Source organism: Maniola hyperantus, chromosome 6, assembly GCF_902806685.2.
Source record: "Maniola hyperantus chromosome 6, iAphHyp1.2, whole genome shotgun sequence".
In the NCBI taxonomy this organism is placed as follows: Eukaryota; Metazoa; Arthropoda; class Insecta; order Lepidoptera; family Nymphalidae; genus Maniola; species Maniola hyperantus.
In genome coordinates this window covers 10,217,601-10,241,591 of record NC_048541.1, presented here as the reverse complement: position 1 = coordinate 10,241,591, position 23,991 = coordinate 10,217,601, and the positions used below count along the sequence as shown (strand labels likewise).

General features: G+C 36.7%; 4 non-coding genes across 4 annotated transcripts; 1 reads left to right on the top strand and 3 right to left on the bottom strand.

Moving 5' to 3' along the window:
* Window positions 1–17,420: 17,420 nt before the first annotated feature.
* Window positions 17,421–17,506, bottom strand: TRNAY-GUA (transfer RNA tyrosine (anticodon GUA)). The gene is given in 2 exon segments: window positions 17,421–17,456; window positions 17,470–17,506. It is a non-coding gene; the product is annotated as a tRNA-Tyr (tRNA).
* Window positions 17,507–19,914: 2,408 nt separating this feature from the next.
* On the top strand, window positions 19,915–20,000 carry TRNAY-GUA (transfer RNA tyrosine (anticodon GUA)). Its single transcript is given in 2 exon segments — window positions 19,915–19,951; window positions 19,965–20,000. It is a non-coding gene; the product is annotated as a tRNA-Tyr (tRNA).
* A 751-nt stretch (window positions 20,001–20,751) lies between these two features.
* TRNAY-GUA (transfer RNA tyrosine (anticodon GUA)) lies at window positions 20,752–20,836 on the bottom strand. Its single transcript is given in 2 exon segments — window positions 20,752–20,787; window positions 20,800–20,836. It is a non-coding gene; the product is annotated as a tRNA-Tyr (tRNA).
* A 2,516-nt stretch (window positions 20,837–23,352) lies between these two features.
* TRNAY-GUA (transfer RNA tyrosine (anticodon GUA)) lies at window positions 23,353–23,439 on the bottom strand. The gene is given in 2 exon segments: window positions 23,353–23,388; window positions 23,403–23,439. It is a non-coding gene; the product is annotated as a tRNA-Tyr (tRNA).
* Between the last annotated feature and the right edge of the window lie 552 nt (window positions 23,440–23,991).

Below are 23,991 nucleotides of genomic sequence, written 5' to 3'. Positions count from 1 at the left end.
CACGCAAACTGTCGCCGACTGAGATCGATGGGCCGACCGCAAGTCACCGGTGGTGTGCGCCCTGCTTAAGTGACTGATTACCGCGACAAGAAGTTTGCTTTAGTTCCTATGCTCTATTCAGACATTTGGGACTTGTTTGAAATAGAGCTCAGAAATACAAACCTCTTAGAAGCCCGATTTACACAAGCACTCAGACTTTACACAACAAAAATGTACTAAAGGGAAGTGCCCAATGCCTTCCAAAATAGCTTAGCCATTACAAGCCAGCCCTTGACTGCGATCTAGACTGGTGATAAGTGATGATATAGATATAGGGTGGCAACTAGCCACAGCCGAGGCAACCCACCAGACTAATTAAATTTCTTTAGTCAAATTGTTTAGTAAAATAAATTTTGATTAAATAAATAAAAATGGATTGATAGATTTTACAAAGTGTATAGAATCTGTTTGGTAGCATTGTATACGTTGGCCCAAATGTATTGACTCGTTGGCCAAACTTCTACGAGGGATTTTAACTAAAATTTAGTTATTTAAATTTTCGCCGTAAATGATGATGATACACTCGTATTAAAAATCTATTAAGAAGTTCGGTAGTCATAACTCATAAGCGAATACACAGACAATTTAAGTGCTCGTAGACAACAAATATACAGACACGTCTAATGTCTATAAACAAATCTGCGAATCAGTAGCGTCAGGTGGCGGCAGCCGACGCGGGCCCAAGTGGCGTAAATAATTGATAAATTGCCACAGAGCTCCCCGAAGTGACCCGACCCAAACTTGGAATTTACGACCATTTAATTGTAGCTTAATTCCCGAAGTCTTGCCACTCGTGAAATATAGTTTTAGCAAAGCTATGTTTGGATTTAACCATTTGGTCTTCTGGTCCTTAATATTAAGATACGTAAGTTATTAACCGACTTAAAAAAAGGAGGTTTTGTATTCGATGCGTCGATGTATGAGAGCTCAGATGAGAGATAGCTTGTATCTCGGAGTCGGTCATAAGCTGCATTTTATTCCAGAAAAATCAAAGAGTTCCCTCGGGATATTTAAGAACTTTACCCCTAGGTACGATTGCAGTCAAGAACTTATTAGGTACTTGTTATCATGTAAAAAAGTGTTCAAATTGATAAAAAAAATGTTTATAAGAGTTGATCTGAGTCATCGTTTTAATTCTTTGGTTCTTATAATCTATACACAATTGTTAATCATCAACTTCAATTAATAGTCACCTAACTAAATACTACCTACTCCAAATTCATTAGCGACACTATTGTCAATATACCGTCGCTCATTTGACTTTGGAATATTTGCTAAGACAAACACTAAGTTGGAAGCGCAACTACTAATCATATTAGCCTTATTAATTACTTCCCCCGCTTTGTTGTTGCCGAATGAAAATGTATGGAACTAAGCTTTAAGTAACTTCGTATTCGAAGGCGCTTCGGGATAAGGCTAAAGGAAGTTAGTTGTTTATGTGTGTTTAGTGAACGTGCTTTGTTAGCGAAATTTATAATAATACTAGATGATGTCCGCAAATTCGTCCGCTTGGATTTAGGTTTTTGAAAAATCCCAGGGGAACTCTTTTTTCCAGGATGAAAATATGCAATCCGTCCCTGGGATGACACAATCAGAGGAAAACACGTAAATCTGGATTTAATAACCATAACTAATTATTATCAGCTCAGCATACAGCAAGTTGCCTACCAGTAGAATGGTAACTGATTCTAACCTATGTTTTTAAACCAAAGTAATATCAAGATATCACCCAATTTGAGAGATAAAAAATAGACTTTTCTGTGTAGCATCGAACATAACCTGTATAGCATTATTAACTAAAAACTAGACTTTTTGCTAGTGTCAAAATGCCTACGCCTGGGGTGGTCATCAAAATCGTGAATCGTGACCATACAGATTCTCGAACTGTTCCTGGTGAAATAACATTGTAAATGCCGAGCATAGACTTTGTTATTTAACTTCAAGTTCCAAATATTCAATCCTGATGCTGGAAGGTACTGAACTCCTAAGCCTTGTGGATTTAGAAAGTTTTGCTATTGAATTAATATTTTAGGTACCAAGCAATGAGTACTTACACTAAAAAGCTTGAAATACTTAAAAAAAATACTTTCAAAACACCAACTTCCAAAACCACTACAAAGTAAAAAATAACTTTTGTTACTACACGTATATCGGTTTTTTTTATTATTATTTTTTGGTTGTATACTATCAATACTACAATATTATCAATACTAATTTCTCTTCTTGGTTATATACCTCATACCTGAGGGTCGTGTCTGCAATCAAAACCCTTCTTTGAGACGATAACTAAAGCCTTCCATTCTGTCCGGTTTTCGCCTTTTTTCACTGCGACAGTGAGTGGGAAGCCAGGGCATTGAGTGACTCGATTTAGTAAGATCAGCGACTGGGTGATTGCCGCGTATTTTTTTGCTCTCCGCCTTACTTGCTACTGTAAGTTTATCTAAGTTACTAGATAGGAGTTCAAGTGTCATGAAAGGCCGGCAAAGTACCTAAAAAATTCTAATAACGTGTAGTCGAGAGTCAGGTGCCCAAACGAAGCTGTTGGATTAAATTTGTTGGTAGTCTTCACACTAGATTATTGATATTTAAATCTAATTAGGCCTTGGTTGACCGTTAGATTATAATTGGATACCTAGCCAAAGTGCGGTTTAATAACTGCAATGTTTCAGCCTGCATGGAGGCGAGCTTCGACGATTCAATTAATGTGTCCTTGATTAGAATAGAATAGAATAGAATGTTTTTTTATTCATGTAAACTTTTTAAAAGTGCTTATGAATAGTCAGGTTTAATTTGGTGCTTTGGTGCTTTTCGCAGATGATTGTACTGTGATTTATACAAGCAGTGATATGAAAGAACAAGAGAATGCAATAAATAATAGTCTAACAGACATAGTGAAATGGTTAGTTGAGAATACTCTCACGCTAAACTTTAATAAAACAAAGATTATGAATTTTCAGAACATACGAAGCAAAATCAGCTATGATATAAACGTTAACTATTTAGGCAAAAGAATTGACGAAACACATGAGACAAAATTTTTAGGCTTGTTTATTGACGAAAACTTTACATGGAAAAACCACGCTGATCATGTTTGCTCAAAATTTAATCAATTATCTTATGCATTGTACATGTTGTCGAAGAAAGCTGATGAAAAAACATTATTGGTGGCATACCATGCACAGGTAGCTTCAATTCTTCGCTATGGCATAATCTTCTGGGGAAACACAAGTGAGATCAATCACGTATTTATTGCCCAAAAAAGGTGCATAAGAGCGATATGTAAGATAAAAAAAAGGGATAGTTGCAAGCCTTACTTTAAAAAACTCAATGTTCTCACTGTATCATCGCTATATATATTCGAACTAGCTCTATTTTTAAGAAATAACGAAAATTTGTTTGTTCGAATTAACCGAGAACGCTGTAAAGACAGGTTTCGGTTTCCCACTCACAAAACCTCATTCCTTAACAAAAGTGTTTGTGTCATGGCGGTAAAGATATATAATAAGATACCAGGGGAGATAAGGAAATGTAATAATATAAATAAATTTAAGAATAAATTGCATGATTTTTTAATAGACAAGACATTATATAACATTAACGATTTTTTTTCAACTTAGACATTTTTAAATTTTGAATTTTACCATAGACAAAGACAACGTGCGTCAAATTACTTATAGTTATTGTTTTACTAGGTTTACTAATTGTTTTGCATGCCTAATATTTAAGGCGAAACATTTCTACTGGACAATTTTATGTAATAACATCTCGTTGTAAAATGTTTCCGCAAATAAAGAATCTTTGAATCTTTGAATCTTTGAATTTACCACTGGTTCGGAATGCCGTTCCTACCGAGAAGAACCAGCAAGAAACTCGGCGGTTGCTCTTTTTAATTTTCCAATTTACAATGTTATTATACCGTACTATACAAGCCATTGCAGCCCCGTGCATTGCTGGAGCGAGTCAAATCCAAGCTTTTTTATCGTTTACATAGTCTGCGACTGTATAATATGCTTTTTTTAGGAGCATACTTTTAACACATTTTTTAAACTTGTGTAAAGGCAAGTCTAAAATTGCTTGTGGAATTTTATTATAAAATATTACACTCATTCCCACAAATGACTTTCGCACCTTCCAGAGGCGGAGCGCAGGAGTAGCTAGCTTATTTTTGTTTCTAGTTTGCCTATCATGGAGATCACTGATTTTTTTGTAACTGTGAATGTTTTGTCGTACAAAAATTATATTATTGTAAATATATTGGGAAGCTACTGTAAGAATACCTATTTCCTTAAATATATTGTAACTTTCATAGTCTAGAATAGCAACCTAATGTTAATATATCCTTTTGAACATCAGCAATCAGTACCTAAAACTGAAATCTATGTATATAAAAGGACTAGATCGTTTGCTCGCTTTACATATATTTACTAGCTTATGCTCGCGACTTCGTCAGCGTGGACGATATAAATTTCAAACCACTATTTAACCCCCTTAGGGGTTGAATTTTCAAAAATCCTTGATAGATCAGCCATTCAGTTAGCTTTTCTAAATATTTAAAAGGAAAAGGTGACTGACTGGCTGATCTATCGACGCACAGCTCAAACTACTGGACGGATCGGGCTGAAATTTGGGATGCAGATAATTATTATGACGTAGACGCTCACATCCGCTAAGAAAAGAACTGTTCATTTTATATAGTACAAACAGCCCATTCGATGTGTTCATGACGTTGAGGATATTATATATATTATGTCAGATATCAGGTTTATAGAAGTTCACATTATAAAAACTACACATTGCCCTAAGAAAATTTTGGTGGCAATTTTGAAAAATTATGCTTTGAGATTGTTACATCAAATGCGTTACCAAAATAATTCTATGGCATGCATATTTTACAACCTTTATTTTAACTAACAAAAAGTGATCACTTGCTCTTCGACTATCAATATCTGCTGTATAGACGTTTGATTGATATTAAAGTTGAAACGTTCACCGACGGTCACTATGTAATTCGCCATGCCGTTTACAGTGCGGACTGCGCGTATAATGTCAGATTTGCAAACACAGTCGGATTGCGATGACGATAATTCGATCAAACTTGAAGCGATAGCAGATTACAGCTGCGTACATTAAGATAATGGGTGAATTTTTATTCCTCTAAGGCAAGCAAGTGACAAAAAGCAGCTATTAACTTAGTCAAAGTTAGTAGTTTCGAGTCGCTTGAGTACTGAACAAAATAAGTAGGTACATTTTATTTAAATTTTGGGACTGGGCAGGCGTGGGACGACGTAGGTACCGACCTGTATAAAACTATTTAGTCCTCGAAGTGAGTAAAAACAGTATCATAAAAATTAAGCGGCTAGTTAGTAATTTTATGTACATATATCTACTAGACATATTAAACAATTAATAACTACCAGGCTTTCAGAAACAGTTAAGAAGTTTTGATCTGTACGCGACGGGCCGTCATCTGCCGAGGCGCCTTTTATATGGAACGGTGAAACAACGAGGAGGCGTCGAAGCTCACTTAAGCCTTTTGTTCCCTAATTCCTTAGATGAATACTGCTAGAGCTCGCTGTGCGTACACTGCTACAACTTTGAGACGAGATATTAGGTATAGAAAAAAAACTGGCAAGTGGCTTAGTTACGACTGACAGAAATTAAAACTTATTTTTTTAAATTAGGATTATTTAAGTACTCCAACCACAAAAAGCATTTTAAAAGGTAATAAAATTAGAAGGTCGGTGACGCGACCTTGAAGTTTTTACGGTCCCAAAATCTGCCAACGCGAATGTGTCTGAAGAAGTTTTCGCTTTGAATTAATGAAATATTCTGAAAATATTAATAGACATTGAATCATTATGTACTTCCTCAATGAGACTATAAAAATATATTTTCTAAGTACCTACATAATAAGTAATGTTTCATAATACAGAATCGTGCTCTCATAATAATTGATGTTTTTCAAACTTAAAGGCCATCATTTTTGTCATTCTATCTGTCGGTTTGTTTGTTGGTCTGGGTTAATCGTTGAAATGGCTGAACCGATTTTGTGAGGGCTTTTGCAGGCAGGTAAAAGTGATCCCCCGCGCTATCCCGCACCGGGATAGCGCGGGGGCTGTGTGGGTGTGTGGGGCGTGCCCACCCCAATTGCCATCGCGACCTGTCGCGTACTACTAGTATATATATGTACGTATTAACATACGTCAATCATCTCAAATACCAATGAACTGGTTTTGATAATTTTTACGAGGTTGTGGTGGACCATAAGTTAAGCAGTTCTGAATCAGTACCCTTATTATAAATGCGAAACTGTGTTTGTTTGTTGGTTTGTCCTTCAATCACGTCGCAACGTTGCAACGGATTGACGTGATTTTTTGCATGAGTATAGATAAAGACCTGGAGAGTGGTGACATAGGCTACTTTTTATCTCGGAAAATCAAAGAGTTCTCACACGATTTTTAAAAACCTAATTCCACGCGGACGAAGTCGCGGGTATCAGCTAGTAAGTAATAAATAAGTCACCGACAGTGTACGCATATCATAAGAGCCCCGTATTGTCTTGACGCCATCAGTCAGTAGGAGCGAATCTGCGAAAATTGTAACAATACAGGATTAGCAGTTGACGCCTTTATAAATATTCATTTCAGGAGTGTTCAATTTGAGGGCCGTTTTGGAGTTTCGTTTTGTTTACGCGACAGATGTGTTGACTCCTCCCGAGATATCATTTAAATGTGGATACAATTTCCGAAGTTCACGGACCGATTAATTAAGACCCTTTATTATAATTAAGTATCTTATCTTGAGCTCTATTTATAATACTAGCTGATGCTCGCGACTTCGTTCGCGTGAAATTACGTTTTTAAAATGCCGTGGGAACTCTTTGATTTTCCGGGATAAAGCCTATGTCAGTCTCGAGGTCTTCAACTTTACTCAAAAAATCACGTCAATCCGTGAAATCACGATGTGATTGAAGGACAAACCAAAGTAAAGTTAAAGTTTAAGGGTGTCTGGCAGGGGGTTGCCACGATACCTACTAAGTGTACTTATTTCGAAGAAAATGTTTAAAAAATAGACTTTATACTTTGACGTAAGAGTTTTACACCTGTTATCTCTCAAAGCCATCATGATTCAATCTACATAGTCGCTGATCGTTCCTCCCTGTGCTGGGGACAATTACACAGAGAAACTTTCAGCTTTTATAAAATAACGAAGGGCTGACCCTCGCGGGCTCTTAGTTGTTATGTCATCACTGGCGCAAGTGGCAACACGCCAATGTGTACTGCAGCCTTTATATTGTAAACTGTAAGGGAGTTAGCAGTCAATGGAGCCCAGCACTATCCATAGTGAGGTAGCGGAGCGCACTATCGCGGTATCTTCACGCTCGGTCGAGTGGAAGCCTTCTGCTCCATCACACTTGCTCATCCAATACCGACACGCACTTCGCAAGCCTGCGCTTGTTAAAAGGCTGTTAAAGCCTACTTGCACAACTTATATAGTAGATTACCTATCCAATTATGCATGGCGACTGCCTATACTGACCCTTAAGTTTATGAAAGTGTATTTACGCTTAACGACGCACAAAGCTAACTTGTGAAGGTTATAGGCTACTTTTTGTCCCGGGGAAAAAAGGGGTCCTACAGTATTTAAAAATCCACGTCACAGGCAAAAGCTTGCCTAAGTACTGTAATAATGTTTGTCATCGTATTACGAAAGTTTGTCTGTTTTTCATCTTTTTACGACTCAACCGCAACAACAAATCTATACGTCCAAAGGCACAGAGATAATATAACTACTAGCATGCATCTGCAAGGGTGATAAGATACTTTTTATCCCGAAAACAATGGGCAGATTACACCTACCGAGTACAGCGGCGAGTCAGTGTCCTCGGCCGAGTACTCGGTTGGTATAAACACTTTAACGAGTGAATTTCGCCGCAATTTCTCAGCCACAGCACTGTCTCGGCCGAATGACATTTTACTGTCTCGCTTCACTGCTTGGTAGGTGTAATCTGCCCATATGGATTCTTTCGAGAATTAAAAGAAAATAATCCATGCGGTTGTTTCCTATAATAGAAACATTCAATACAAATATATTATGAGAGCCATTGATTCGTGAATCGTGACTCGTAAATTGTTCCTAGGTATTGTTTACAAATAATTAATTGTCGAATACAAGTGCGACTGTTGATATTGGCATAATGAATGCTTTACCATATCCACGTAAATAAATACGTAAGCACTATTGCACTATAAACATTCAAATCGTCAATCCAAAATAGACTTTAACATTTGAGAGTAGTGGTAAAATTGCTTCGGCAAGTTTCAGCAATCGAGATGATAGTTTCGAACGGTCGTATATGGGGAATTTAAAAGCATATTAATTTTATTCATTGGGAAATAGAGAATATATTGGCTTGGATTAGTTTAACGATTTCATCAATTTTCATAAAGCTGAACTACATCGATTGTTGTTGAATACTGGATTTTATAACCAAGCAATAGAGTTGAATATGTTTTCAGGGATTATTTGTACGGATGCATACGAGGTGATACGGGTGGCGGACGCAACGCAACGCGTGTCCGTGAATAATTCGTCTCTAACGAGCGATTAAGGTCCGACGTCATTCGATCGGCCATTTTTATACTGCCTCTCAATGATACCGACGCTGATGATAAAAATAATTATTACAAAAAAAAGGAACTTTAAAAATCCGAATCCTTAGAAACTTTGGAAATGAAACAGTAGGTAATTCCCATGGGATTTTTAAAGATCTAAATGCACGCGGACACAGTCGCGGGCGTCATCTATTTCAAAAAAAGATAGATTTTGTTATTAGATTTTAATATTTTTATAGCATCACCATGAATAGCGATCGGTATGAATAGCTGATTACGTGGCTAATTAATTCATTTTAGGGTTCCATATACCTCAAAAGGAAAAAAGGAACCCTTATAGGATCACTTTGTTGTCTGTCTGTCTGTCTAATCCAACTGCTCAGTTTGCATACAACATAGCTACCTACGAATATACAGCTATAAGTAATATCTAATACCTGTATAATATCTATTCCACACCGCAACCCTCAATTAGAAAATCGTTAGACAAGGATTAAAGTAGCTAGATGCCAAACGGTAAATCAATGAAGCCTGTCTGGTCAGGTTAATCAAATGTATCCAGTAGGGCTTACTGTAATGCGAGAGGTACAGTCGAGAATAGAATATGTTGAGTTATTTTTCCATCCCCCGTGGAATCCTATCGTAAAATACTTACTAGTGTTAATATCTAAAATAATTTACACTTATACCAAGTATCCAAATTAATCCAGAGACCAGAAGCTGATTCAAGACATATAATTGGTGCTGAGAAAAAAATGAGATTTTGAACTCACATAATATTGCTTTTTTAAATTATTTGTATCTTTCAAAGTATAACATTTAGTGTACATATTTTACAGGTAACATTTTTTTAAAAACAGGTATTATATTTTTTTACATTTTGAACAATATGAAAATATTATATTAGTCAACATAAATAAATTAAAGTGGGTACCAAGTACCAACTACCATCTAAGTATAAAGTGATAAATCAATGCAGCTAGTCTAGTCGGTCAGGTTAATCAAATGTATCAAAGGGGACTTAGGTTCGACAAGTAGTAAGTACAGTCGGGGACAAAATAATTAAGTTAATAAATTATTTATTGCTTGAATGTTATACATACCTATGACTTGGGCAGCAAAAAAGTTAATGAATACATAGTAATAATAATAATAAAATATTATTAAATTAAGGTAAATATCAACTATTCCCATAAATATCCTTCATTTACTAACATGCTGCATATACTTACACATACATATTATATTAGATAAAGTTTCATATATTTTTAGGTATGTAAGTACTTATATATGTTTTAAAAGTAGATATGGGCAATTCGAGCGCGTCTGTCCATGTTAACGTTAGTAACGTGCGGGCACATTCCAGAAATAACTGTGCACCCACTGACTGAATATTGCTTACTCAGTGAAATGAGCTTAACAGTTCTTTGATCAAGAAGACACTATTTCTTGATAAATAAATACTGTAAGTTAAGTAAATAATTTTAAGAATTAAACATTTTTTAAACACCAGATGTTGCTCGTGACTTGGTCCGCGTGGATTCACCACACGGACGAATTTTTTTGAAAAATTCCTTGGGAACTCTTTGGTTTTCCGGGACAAAAAGTAGCCTATATCTTATAGCCTAGATATAGCTTGCATCCCATGGATAGACCCTGGGATGCAAGTTAGGTATCTCTGTACCATAAATAGGTGAGCCATGAAAAGCTAGTAGACAGACAGACACACTTTCGCATTTATAATATTAGTATTTTTAATTAAATATCACTTGCTTTAACGGTGAAGGAAAACATCGCGAAGAAACATGCATGGCTGAGAGGTCTCCATAACGTTCTCGGAGGTGTGTGAAGTCTGCCAATCCACACTTAGCCAGCGTGGTAGACGATGTCCAAACCCCTGAGAGAAGAACTGTGCTCTGTAGTGCGCCGGCGATGGGTTGATCATGTTGATGATTATGATTATTTAAATTAAATTTTTAAAACAAATGTATGGTGATGACTAGGTGTCAAAAATAAATTATTTCGTAGGAACTATAAAATAGAGGGTCTTCCAAAATACGTAAAATCCGCATCCGCTATTAGTTTTAAGTTTTCTTTCCATTTTAAATTATCGGTTTAACTAAAAACGTACGTCAAAAACGTCAAATATTTATGACGTCACATCTGTGTATTTCATAAAAGCTCCCGTACTACGCAAGTGTTTTGACGTTTGATAAAAAAGTCGTGATTTGACTAGAAGTCATCATCCCTATTGTTTGTAATAGGTTCAGGTAGATAGGTAACTTATCATTCTCGTACAATTGCCTCATAAAATCACATTTCGACGACAGTGAAAAATGGCAGTCATCATTTGAACACCATTTTTATGGGCACAATTTCTTTCGCATAAAAATAAAAACCGGGCCCGTCTTTATAAAAACATCTCTTGCATTGTCATTCATGAGGGCGGAACGCGTATTTGTCACCCACCATGTCGGTAGCGGATCGCGTTCCAAATATAAAAATGCAATTTTAAACAAAAACTTGCCAGATCCGAACCCCTACAATAGAAGAATGTTTTGTTTGGCACGCATGTCAGGATTTTTATCTTTGTTTGTTTGATTCAAATCCAAAGATATAATATGGCATATTTATGAATAACGGTGATAGCCTATAGTGGTTAAAGAGATATAATATGGCATATTTATGAATAGCGGTGATAGCCTATAGTGGTTAAAGAGATATAATATGGCATATTTATGAATAGCGGTGATAGCCTATAGTAGTTAAAGAGATATAATATGGCATATTTATGAATAGCGGTGATAGCCTATAGTGGTTAAAGAGATATAATATGGCATATTTATGAATAGCGGTGTTAGCCTATAGTGGTTAAAGAGATATAATATGGCATATTTATGAATAGCGGTGATAGCCTATAGTGGTTAAAGAGATATAATTTGGCATATTTATGAATAGCGGTGCTAGCCTAGTGGTTAAAGACGTCAGCTAATCGGGGGATGACCGCGGGCATGCACCTTTAACTTTAACAGTAATAGATTAAAACATCGTGAGGAAACCTGCATGCATGAGAGTTTTCCATACTGTTTTTAAAGGTGTGTGAAGTTTACCAATTCATACTTGGCCAGCGTGGTGGACTAAGGCCCTTCACTTTCTGAGAGGAGACTCGTGCTCAGTAGTGAACTGGGAATGAGTTGATTATTATTATTATTTATTTATTATACTTATAGATTTATTCTACAGGGCATTATTTTGTTACATTCAGTGCCACAAAAACCAGTCGGTTTTACCTGGCACTAATCGTAATGAAAACGAGTAATAAATTAATCACCAATTATTATTTATGGATTATGAAATTATTATTATTTCAAATACTTTTTAGATAATAAAAACTAAAATAAAATTTACTTATTTTGAACTAAAAGTCTAATTTTGGTGTTTAGGTAATCGTGACGAATATTTTATTACCTACTAAACTGAACTTAGCTTTAAGTATAGTTTTTCATTGTTTTAAAGAAGTATTTTGTAGATTGTAGATTAGTAAGCAAAAGACTTAAATTGCAATTTACAAAATAGGTACTTCAGAATATTATATTATCGTTTCTATTTAAATAATGTCCCTATAAAGAAAGTTTACAATGTCATTTCACTGGCCACCAATATCAAACGCCAATACAATCGTCAATAAATTTCACAAACGAAATCAAACCTGCGTCTCTTGAGGGTATATGAATTTGGTATTCACTGCGTCGTCAGGAAGGCATCAGTGGCGAAATATTATAATGGCATAATGGTATCACATGGTGTTGTTCTTAGGGACGTACTGTCTCTACCAAATTTTCGAGAGTATCGAAAGAGGTTATCGATATCGAACTTTTAAACCCAGGCAATATCGCATGCCCATGTAGATATTAAGTAGGTATAGTACGCGTAACGCCACAGGTTGATCTCAACCGGGGAGGGAATGCCCCGCATACCCGCACAGCGCTAACCCAGTGCGGACAAGCGCGGGTGACGTGCGGGGCGTCCACCTCTCTGTGTACCCTTATTATAAATGCGAAAGTGTGTTTGTTTGTTGGTTTGTCCTTCAATCACGTCGCAACGGTGCAACGGATTGACGTGATTTTTGCATGGGTATAGATAAAGACAAAAAATGGAAAATCAAAGAGTTCCCACGGGATTTTTAAAAACCAAATCCACGCGGACAAAGTAGCGGGCATCAGCTAGTTTTACAATAATTAATAGTAAATAATATTAAATAAAATATCTATCTATCTCGAAGCTATGCTACATAATAAAATGTTTTAGTTTTAGCTGAACGTTTCTGATACGAACCACTAAATTCCAGCATTCATGATTCTTGCAATGTATCTAAGTATAACCTAGGTATTTAGGTTATGTTAAGACAAGAGTGAATAGGCATCTTCCAGGCAAGCGCGCTCCAACCTAGGTGTCATCATTGCTTTTTATATTGGACATAATAGTCATCAAGGGCAAGCCTATCTTGCTATTTAAAAAAATCATGGTATTTCGAGATTATAATATTATGATTTATTTACAGTCAAGGCGACATAAAAGCCATTGGTTACAGTATGCTAAGTATTAGAAGTTTAATACAATATTTTGTAAATTATACCAGCTGGTATTTATCGATAAAACCACAACATCACTATTATGAAACACCTCTGGCACAACATCGACGCCGACGTCGCGTCGTGCCTATTCTAAGCGGGGTTTAGGCTCGTGATACGAAAGCGAAGTGATGTCACTACAGCTCGACTGCCAAACGGATCCATGAAACCCGCGAGATCTCCAGTTTTATTGTTCGTCGGATTGTCGTGTGCTTAGTTTTATAGCACTCCCGGTGTTTAGATACCGCCGCGCTGGTGCGAATGCCAAACAGCTAGGAATATTCATGTATGAAAATCAACTTCGTGAATTGCCCAAACCGGTTTTTATTACTGTTCGCAACTATAGCACTATATTGCCTACTGTATAACACTATAAAACGGAGTGGTAAAATGATTCATTGTTATAACTTTTCAGGACTAAGTTCTAACTTTTCTTTAACTTTAACTTTAAAAAGCTTTAACTTTTATGACATACAGTACTACTAATTTAATCTCTCATATCACTATAATAAACTAGTCAATTCTAAAGTCTAGACTACAAAAGAGTAACAAAAGATATTTTAAATTACGATGCTAAAAAATATTTACAAAAAATTATGAACAAGTACATTCGTGTTCCCTGCCATTACCCTAAAGGCCATCGTAACATGAGTGAATAGACTCTAGGCAAGCGCACTTTAATCTAGACCTCGACATCATTGCATCAATCTAAACATATAAAATGAAAAGCTGACTGACTGACTGACTGACTGACTGACTGACTGATCTATCAATGCACAGCTCAAACTACTGGACGGATCGGGCTGAAATTTGGCATGCAGATAGCTATTATAACGTAGGCATACGCTAAGAAAGGATTTTTGAAATTTCAACCCCTAAGTGGTGTAATAAGGGTAGTCCACGCGGACGAAGTCGCGAACATAAGCTAGTTCACAATAAAAATAGAACGAATAAATTCACGAAACTTAAAGTGCCAATTTAATTGCGATTGCCCATACCTGTAAAAATACCTACTTTATTAATTTCTTATTTCAATGTCCCGTTTTATAACCACCAAATTTTTATCTAACGAATAAAGACGGTTTGAATCACATTATCACGCGATACGCGATATCACGATCCTGTATCGAGGAAATATTGATGGTATTGACAGGATCGCAATGTATCCGGATGTTTTTGAAATCCTTTGATCCCTGAATCACGTGGCAATCATTTGGCAGTTTTTGTATTGCAAGGCGCCGTCCCTGAAAGAGAAAGAGCCCGTAAGAAGCACATTCGCGCATTGACGTTGCGATATGCCGAGTGTTTCCAACTCTACATTAAATGCTGAATTGTTATTTCTAATGGTGATTATCCAAAATGTAAACGTGCATGGGAATGGCAATTAAGAATGAAAAATGATCATTACTGGCGTTATAATTAAAAAGCCGCGACATGTTCTTATGAGTAGCCCGCTCAGACTTTGATTAATAATACGCTATGACAGTCCTTTGTCATGAACACGACACGGACGTATCCACTTTTGTTGTTGCTCGAATTATTGTGCCGAAAATAAAGGTGCCTAATTTATATGGCTGGAACGAAAATTGATTTATTTTGATTGTTGGAAAAAAATCTTTGACAGTTTTTCCCGCTTAATTTAAGGTTATACAGCCCTCCAGTAGGTATACGTTATTTTATATTCAGTCTTTCCTATTTTAAACAAAGTAACTACCCAGTACTTACCTATTTATTTGTCTGATAACTCTGGCCCCATCCCGCTTTTTTGCTGATTACTTTTTCAAATATGAATCCGCATCCGTAAAAGCTCTGCATTAATTGATGTGGATGTTCCGCATTTGCGGATGCGGATGCGAATATATTCTGTAACACCCCTGATACCGATTCATCTATCGATTGTATACAGGTCATATGAAATAAATAACCCTATATCAAATTTACAAAATGTACCCTAGATCATATTTTGACAGGTTCTCAGTCTACTGGCAGTTTAACTAAAACCCAATAATCGCAAAATCCACATCCGTCAAGTAAATCGCGGCAAACGAAAGTGTCAACTTGTAATCTGTGTAATTAAGTGAATGTCAGGACGGGCTTAGCATTCGGGCGCTGGCGTATGTATAGGGCTATTTGGAATTTACAGCTCCAAAATTCTAACTAAAAATTTTTAAAACTTGGTCCATTTGCACAAGGATGACAAACGGATTTACCTAATTTTTTAATGCCTTAACTTTTTTTCAAGAGTGCTAAATTGCAATTTAGCTAAATCGGTTTAACGTGGGCCTTTCTTTAGAAATTACTGTGATTGCAAAAAGATATTTTGTAACTTAACAGATATCAATTTATTATTGTTTTAGTTAATAATAAAAAGATAAGGAATTCTATACCTACAATCAGTACGTATACGCTGTGATCGCCTAGTGGTTAGGACGTCCGCCTTCTCATCGGAGGTCGGAGGTTCGATCCCGGAAACGCACCTTTAACTTTTCGGAGTTAAATATGTTTTGAGTAATTAAATATCACTTGCTTTAACGGTGAAGGAAAACATCGTGAGAAAACCTGCCTGAGATTTTTCCATAATGTTTTCAAAGGTGTGTGAAGTTCACCAATCCGCACATGGCCAGCGTGGTAGACTATGGCCAAAACCCTTCTCACTCTGAGAGGAGACCCGTGATCTGTAGTGAGCCGGCGATGGGTTGATCATGATGAATCTGTACGTATACAGCTAGTTGTAGAATCATCAATAATTATTAGCCTTAAACATTAGTATCTCTTAGACAGAAACTAAAGATTTTGCAGAACTAAGTAGGTTCGTACAGCTTTTCCAGTCAACTCTCTACTACTTAGGTAGGTATACTTTTTCAATAAGTTAAGCTTTTCATGAAATATAAATAAGTTGGTAATAAATACACCAAACAAACCTGCAGTAACGCCAGCTATAATTTTTAAGCACATTATTATCATAATATTTAGTAAATACGCATATAATTCAGGTAAATCATCAACCATAGATCTAAGGTGGAACACACACGATTCTTAAAGATTACAACACTAAATGAGCATATTCAACAATGTCAGCAGACGGTAACACCCTCGAGATTCGCACCGCAGACTTCGCGAGTCAACTCTTGCTAAATGAATTATTTCCCGCCGAGGTGGCGCCTTCTATTGACGGAGCAAACTTCGCTAAATAGTTTCGTTCCCAGTGCTATTATTGTTCAGAAACTGTCGCGCAACTCTGACTGACAATGGTGTCGGGCGTACGTACCATTTAGCAGTTGCAAAGTCTACAGATAACCAGAATATCTGAGTTGCGAAATGTGTGAAGGAACGTTAAAATGGCACGTCGAAGTTAGTTATTGTGATGTTATTGACAATGATAAAGTGTCTGTTGTTGTTCGGTATCATTCTATTGGTAGAGAATTGAATATGGTTATATGATCCAAGCAAACTATATTCGACAGAACTATGGCAGGCTATAGAACAGGCTATAAGCATAGGTAGACGAATACCAGGCTAACGCTACGCAACCCTTAAACTTTAATATGTCTTGGGTGTCTGGTACGAGGTTGCCACGATTAACGATACTTAAGCTGAAATCTATAGAGCGCACTTGGACTTGGTGTAAAAAATCTCAGTATGAGGTATCAAATCCAAAGTAAGTGTGAAGTCTAATTTTTTTATATTTTCTTCGGAGTAGTATTAAAAAACACGTCTTCATGCATTGCCAGAGACTTAGTGTCGTGGCAACCTCTGCCACACACTAAAACTTTTAAACTTTAAGGGTGTCTGGCAAGGGGGTTACCACACAGAGAAACTTTCAGCTTTTATAAGATAACGAAGGTCTGGCACGCGCTGGCTCTCTTTCTATAATACTATTCCGAAGACGATATAAAAAAAATAACATTATACTTACACGAATGATCCAAACTTCATATTATAGTCGCTGATCGTTCCTCCCTGGGACAACACGCAGATAAACTTTTAGCTTTTATAAAACAACGAAATTCTGACCCCCACAGGCTCTTCTAATAGCGATGGTTTTAGGTCTGAGATTGCCAATTCAAAAACAAATTATACTGCCCCCCGGCATATTTTATTTTTTAATTTTGTAATTAACATCAAAATATTATACTCCTTCGAGCCGGATTTGAACCAGCGACCTATGGATGACAATTAACCAGCTACAGTCCACCGCTCTACCAACTGAGCTATCGAAGGCATACAACGTAAGGCCAATTACTGCTTTATGACAATATGCTCTCATTATATTGTAATCGCTGCGATTTGCGTACGTGCCTTCGTTCGAAAGTAGCCGTCTCAAAAGTGTAACATTTTTCTTTACGAGTAAAAGACTGACCTGTAGATATTCACATTAATTCGAGTTTAATAAAAACTAAGTAATAAGTTGTCAAAATAATTATTTACTTTGATAAGATAAGGTATAGTAGGTACTTATAAGCAAGTATCATTTTGTAAGAATCCATAATTAAACAATATTGTCGGATTGATCGATTATATCACTATCCCGATAATAAATGCGAAAGTGTGTTTGTTTGTTGGTTTGTTGGCTTATTGGTTTGTTGGTTTGTCCTTCAATTACGTCGCAACGGAGCAACGGATCGACGGGATTTTTTGCATGAGTATATTTTAAGACCTGGGGAGTGACATAGGCTACATTTAATCCCGGAAAATTAAAGAGTTGCCAGAGTAATTAGAGAGTTGAGTTGAGAGTAGAAGTCGTGGGCATCAGCTAGTTATTCAAACTTAGGTATTAAGTATAATTTCATTTATGATTTCTGCTACATGAATTTTATTACAAAACTACGCACTCCGACATGACATTGCATTGCAATTTTTAGTAGTTACTATTAAAAATTTCTGTTATACCTATATAATTATTTACTTGAAATAATGCATGCTCCTGATGGCGCGGCATCCATGTTTTCCAAATTTGAATTTAGAATTTAGCACGAAAAAAGTGCCACGTGCGATGCCGGTGGGCGGTGTGGAGTGCAGTGGACTGTGGACAAGCGTCGATCCAGGGATGTAACTTGTCTCGGTCGCCTCTCTGATCTCAAGTCCGTTGCGGTGCGCTGCGGCACCGCACGACCTCGTCGTAACGCATCGTGTGGCACGGTACAGCAATTTCTATGTAGGATGACGTAGCCGCACCGCTCAGGCACCGCATCGCCAACGCAACGCATCGTATGCCTTCGCTCTGAAATAATACGCAGGCTTCAGTTATGTAGAAATAGTTACAATTTAAACTTGTCACAGCGAGATCCTGGAGGACCGCCATCTAAATTTCAATTATAATCTGTTACAGACATTCCCAATCCCAGGTGAGACGCAAATCAGCTTACTTCACTAACCTGCAATTCCCAATTAATATGTTAATGTAAGGATGTATATTCGGTGAGACTGCACGTTGCATAAACTCGGAAACTGAAGATGCAGAAACCGCCTCGTTCGTATTCATAGATGTGGTGAATTCTATGACAGCTTAGGCTTAGGAACGGTTCATAGAGAAGTGGTGAATGACGGAGACGTGGCGCGAACACAACAATTAGAATACCTCTTAATAAAATAATTTAGCTTAGTTAACACATGAATAAAAGTATTAAATAAGTAAATTGTGTGTCATAAAGTAATAAATAAATGAATTGCGTTGTGACTTGTGAGTCGTGTTTGGTAAAAACTATTGTATTGGAACACGAATTTTTTTTTTTAACTTCATTGCACAATCAAAGAGTTACACGAAATCACAAAAGAAATGGCTGGTAGAAAAGAAGAAATTTTACAGAAGATAATGCCTAAAATATTAATTAATACCTACTAGATGATGCCCGCGACTTCGTCCGCGTGGATTTAGGTTTTAAAAATCCCGTAGGAACTCTTCGACTTTTCGGGATAAAAAGCAGCCCATGTCCTTCCCCGGGATGCAAGCTATCTCTGTACCAAATTTCGTTAAAATCGGTAGAACGGATGGGCCGTGAAAAGCTAGCAGACAGACAGACAGACAGATAGACAGACAGACAGACACACTTTCGCATTTATAATATTAGTATGGATAAAAATTAGTACATAAGTGAATAAATATTATAATAAAGTAATTATAACTATAACGAATTTTCATTGTGTGGATTACTTGATAAAAGTAACATACGACACAAAACACACTAGGTAGGTACAAGTCTATGAAGGAGACAGAAAACTATGCCACGTCATTACACCTACAGTATTTTCAAATGCAGTAAGACTTATGCAATTCCTTCCGACCGAATTTCGACCACTGCGGCCTACCTACAATACCTACTGTTCCAATAAAGACCAACAGTCTTCTAGATTATAAAAGAAGATGTAGAGTTTGTTTGTTGGTTTATTGGTTTGTCCTTCAATCAGGTCGCAACGAAGCAACGCGCAACGGTTTGGCGTGATTTTTTTCATGGTTTTAGTTACAGACCTGGGCATCATCTAGTAAAACATAATAATATTATGAACGTGATAGTGAAGCAAATCGTACGATGGACAAATTCGCACGATAAGTGGAGCACACCTTTCACCTCAGATTCAAAGTGTTACATAATCACAGCGTTGTAAGTCAGTAAATGGATACACTTACTATACCTTCGATAGCTCAGTTGGTAGAGCGGTGGACTGTAGCTGGTTAATTGTCATCCATAGGTCGCTGGTTCAAATCCGGCTCGAAGGATATTTTTGGAAAAAGACAAAAAAGTTTGGACACACTAAGTACCTCGCTGCAGTAACTGTGGAATTGATACAAGGCTTTCGATTCGCTAAGTAAATTTTATTTTCTACGAGGATAATATTATAGTCTATAGGTAGGTACCTACTAATGATAATTATTTTTGTCAGTTCTAAAAGTCTTCTTTGGTGAAAGACTTCGGTCGTAACTAGATGCCATCATACAGGCAACATCGTACTTGGTTAGTTTTCGCTATTGGCTATATTTGGCTATTGTACCTACTTGTGAAGGCTCAATGGCTTCTCAGATAGTAGGCCGTTATAAACAATTTCAATTTTAAAAATTAAAATATGAACAATTTTAATTTTACTAGATGATGCCGTATAGAAACTAGATAAAAGGTCCCGACGCTTTATCAACACATCAAAAAAGACATTTTAAATTACAAACAATATATAGAAAGAGTAAAAACTCGCATTAATGAATTAAAAAATGATTTGAGTTTATCATGACTCATGAATATATCGCCTCATCGATTTCTTAAATTCTTAAGTTTTCCTAATATACATACATGATAGTATACCTACAACACGCACGTACGTACGAAGATCACGTTTGTTAAAATAACCACATCCATCGTGTTCTACACCTTGCTATTATAGAAAATAGGTACAAAAAGGAGTCATTCCTTGTAATGTAAGCGTGCTAGGATAAATCAAGAAAATATTAGGACATTTCACAAAATTTTCAAAAAGATTCCTTCGAACCGGATTTGAACCAGTGACCTATGGATGACAATTACCAACTACAGTCCACCGCTCTACCAACTGAGCTATCGAAGGTACAGAATAAAACTCCATTTACATTTATACATAGCGTTAATTGCAGAATATAAAGTGAAAGGTCTCTTTATGACGTACGCATTCTGATAATATAATTACCTATTACCTGGCAGGAAGCCACTGAACACGAGCGACAACACTAGACCGTGAAGTGTGGAAATCACTACAAGAGACCTTTGCCCAACAGTGGACGTGAATCAGCAGCTGACAGTATGTGGCTTTTCAATATTGACAAACTTTGGAGTAAAACAAATCAAACAATATTGCAATTAATGTACCAACCTTACATAGTAGGTAAGTAAAGTAGGGATCTATTACCTACCTATATGAAACTGGATTCGATAGATGAATTATTTTGATAAGATGTGCAAAGATTAGTGATATTCCGGCGACTACACTCAGTTTTATTCTAAATATTTACATATATTTATCCAAGCATTATGAAGTACCTACTAGATGATACCCGCGACTTCATCCGCGTGAATTTAGGTTTTTAAAAATCCTGTGGAAACTCATTGATTTTCCGGAATAAAAGTTGCCTATATTGATTTCCTGGATGCAAAATACCGATGTATCAAATTTCATAAAATCGGTTAAACGGATGGGCCTTTAGGAATCCTGTGGGAACTCTGATTTTCCGGGATAACTTTGTACCAAATTTCATCAAAATCGGTTAACCTGTTGGGCCGTGAAAAGCTAGCAGACAAACACAATTTCGCATTTATACTGTTAGTAGGTAGGGGTGTGGATTATTGCGCTACTCGAAAACAAAACAACGGCACTTTAAATTATTGTTAGATACTTTATCGAAATGCTTTACTTTCTAAAGCATACATTAAAATGACTACAGCGGATGTAGCCTGACGTGTCGCCTACTGCTTAGAAATGACCCCTACCACGTGAGTTTCTGGGCTTAGTGAGTTTCTTGGAAAAAGGACTTGAAACATAAACAACATCCACTGCACATTTGTTTTGAAAATTTCCTCACAACGGTCACGTAAAAGCTGCCTTGGAAAAGTAAAATTCTAATTTAATACTACTTTCTTTAAGAATAATAGGTGCTTATTATCTTATTTGAATATAGGTTCGTACCTACTGTCGCATCGCGATAAGCGTACCTACTTACTTCCGACCTGTCCTGCCGGACTGGTTTTAAAATTTAAATATTTAGCGGAAACTGCTTCTACTGAATATTTATATTCGTAAATGCTACAAAAGGACTTATTTTTAACTTAACCTAAGAGTATTTATAAGCCATAGACAACTGCGTACAGGTACGTATAATACGCGACAGGTCAAGATGGGAATCGGGGTGAGAACGCCCCGCACACCCGCACAGCCCCCGCGCTAACCCGTTGCGGGATGGTGCGGGTGACTTACGGCAGTGCGGGCCATCCCTCCACCTCATACCCCGATTGTCATCTCGACCTGTTGGGTACTATAGGTATAAAATTGTTTTAATAAAAACATAAGTATATTGACCGTGGTACGATAAACATTCAGCAATTATTTTACTTTCATTATATTTTACCTAACTATGTGGAAAGCGAAAGACAAACAACTACAGTCATAAGTTTTTTTGAAACTCAATTACCTATTATCTCAATTGCTCATAATTCATTTCGTTGGAAAACAATTAATAAAGGAACAATGTTACTTTCTACCCTCGTAGCTAACTATAAAGTCTCAATACATAGGTAGGTACAGTAAAGACCTTTTTAAAGAAAATTGCGCTATTCGCCATAATACCTGCTTTCGAGGCACCACTGCTGAATATGCATAGGACATTTCCTTGATAAATTGACAGCCATCATCGCAAAGGGCACCGCAAAGATCAAACACAGGCTTGGAAAATAATTTAGGAGGGCTCAACACTTAGCATAAGGTCAACCTGACATTTCGTACAACATTTACGTCGACGCCAATTCATAACATTGTAGGAAACAGGCGTCACGCAAGAGTAGTTATAGTGATGGGAGATGATGTTTCGATAAGTACCTAATTCAATAAAATCCACTTATGAGTTACTAGGTAATACCCACGACTTCGTCCGCGTGAGTTTCGGTTTTTAAAAATCCCGTGGGAACTCTTTGATTTACCGGGATTGGATTCTTTTCTTATCTTGAAGTCCCTACAAGAAACCTACCTATGTTCAGCAGTGGACGTGTGTAATGTGTATATCGGTTGATAGTTACGATGAAACGTGATATATAAATAATGCCCTCACGGCTGATTTCATTGATAATATTTATAGTACGCGTGAGCGAACACACAAACTTTCTATTTCCTTACTCTCATAGTTCGATTGGACGACACGACCGGAGAGAGATCAGGCTCAGAACCGACGACGGCTTTACATACGATGATGCACAAATATAATAACATGTTAACATGTTTTTATAAGTCAACAAAAATTAAGGTGAACCATGTTAAATGTCGAAGTATAATATTTAACGATGTATAGATGTACCAAGGTTAAAAGTTAACATTATAAATTAAAGTTTAAACTAAAAGATTCCTTCGAGCCGGATTTGAACCAGCGACCTATGGATGACAGTTATACCAGCTACAGTCCACCGCTCTACCAACTGAGCTATCGAAGGCACACAAACATTTGTCATTTTCACTAACATTTAAAAAAGTGAAGTTAAACGACCACTTTAATAAAAGGTTCATCAAAATATTTGCCAGGCACAGATATTTCGCTAGTTTCGTTTGCCTCCATGCTTAAATTTTAAACGTGACCTACATTAATTTAAACTTGAGATGATGTCGATTAATTTCGTTTAAAAGAAAATAGATATCATTAAACTGCTTTACCACATCCCTTAACTTAAATAAAAGGGTAGTACTTCAAACGGAATTGCCTTGTCGTAGCTGCTAAAATATTTATACCTACTCGAGTTAGGAAGAATGCCCGATTTAATTATTACAGTCATTCTAACTGCCGTTTGACATGAAACGCATTTTCTACGCGCTACGCTCGTATCCTATAAATACGTTGTAACAAGATCCTATGGAACGATAGCAGTATTTTTATCCTTTCCGGCCGTTTTAATTAAGAACTTCACGGTTTTGTAAGGCGTGGTAGCCTATTTTTTATGCACATAAAATTCCGTGCCACTTTTCAGCCATTTTACTAAAGGCCTCGACAG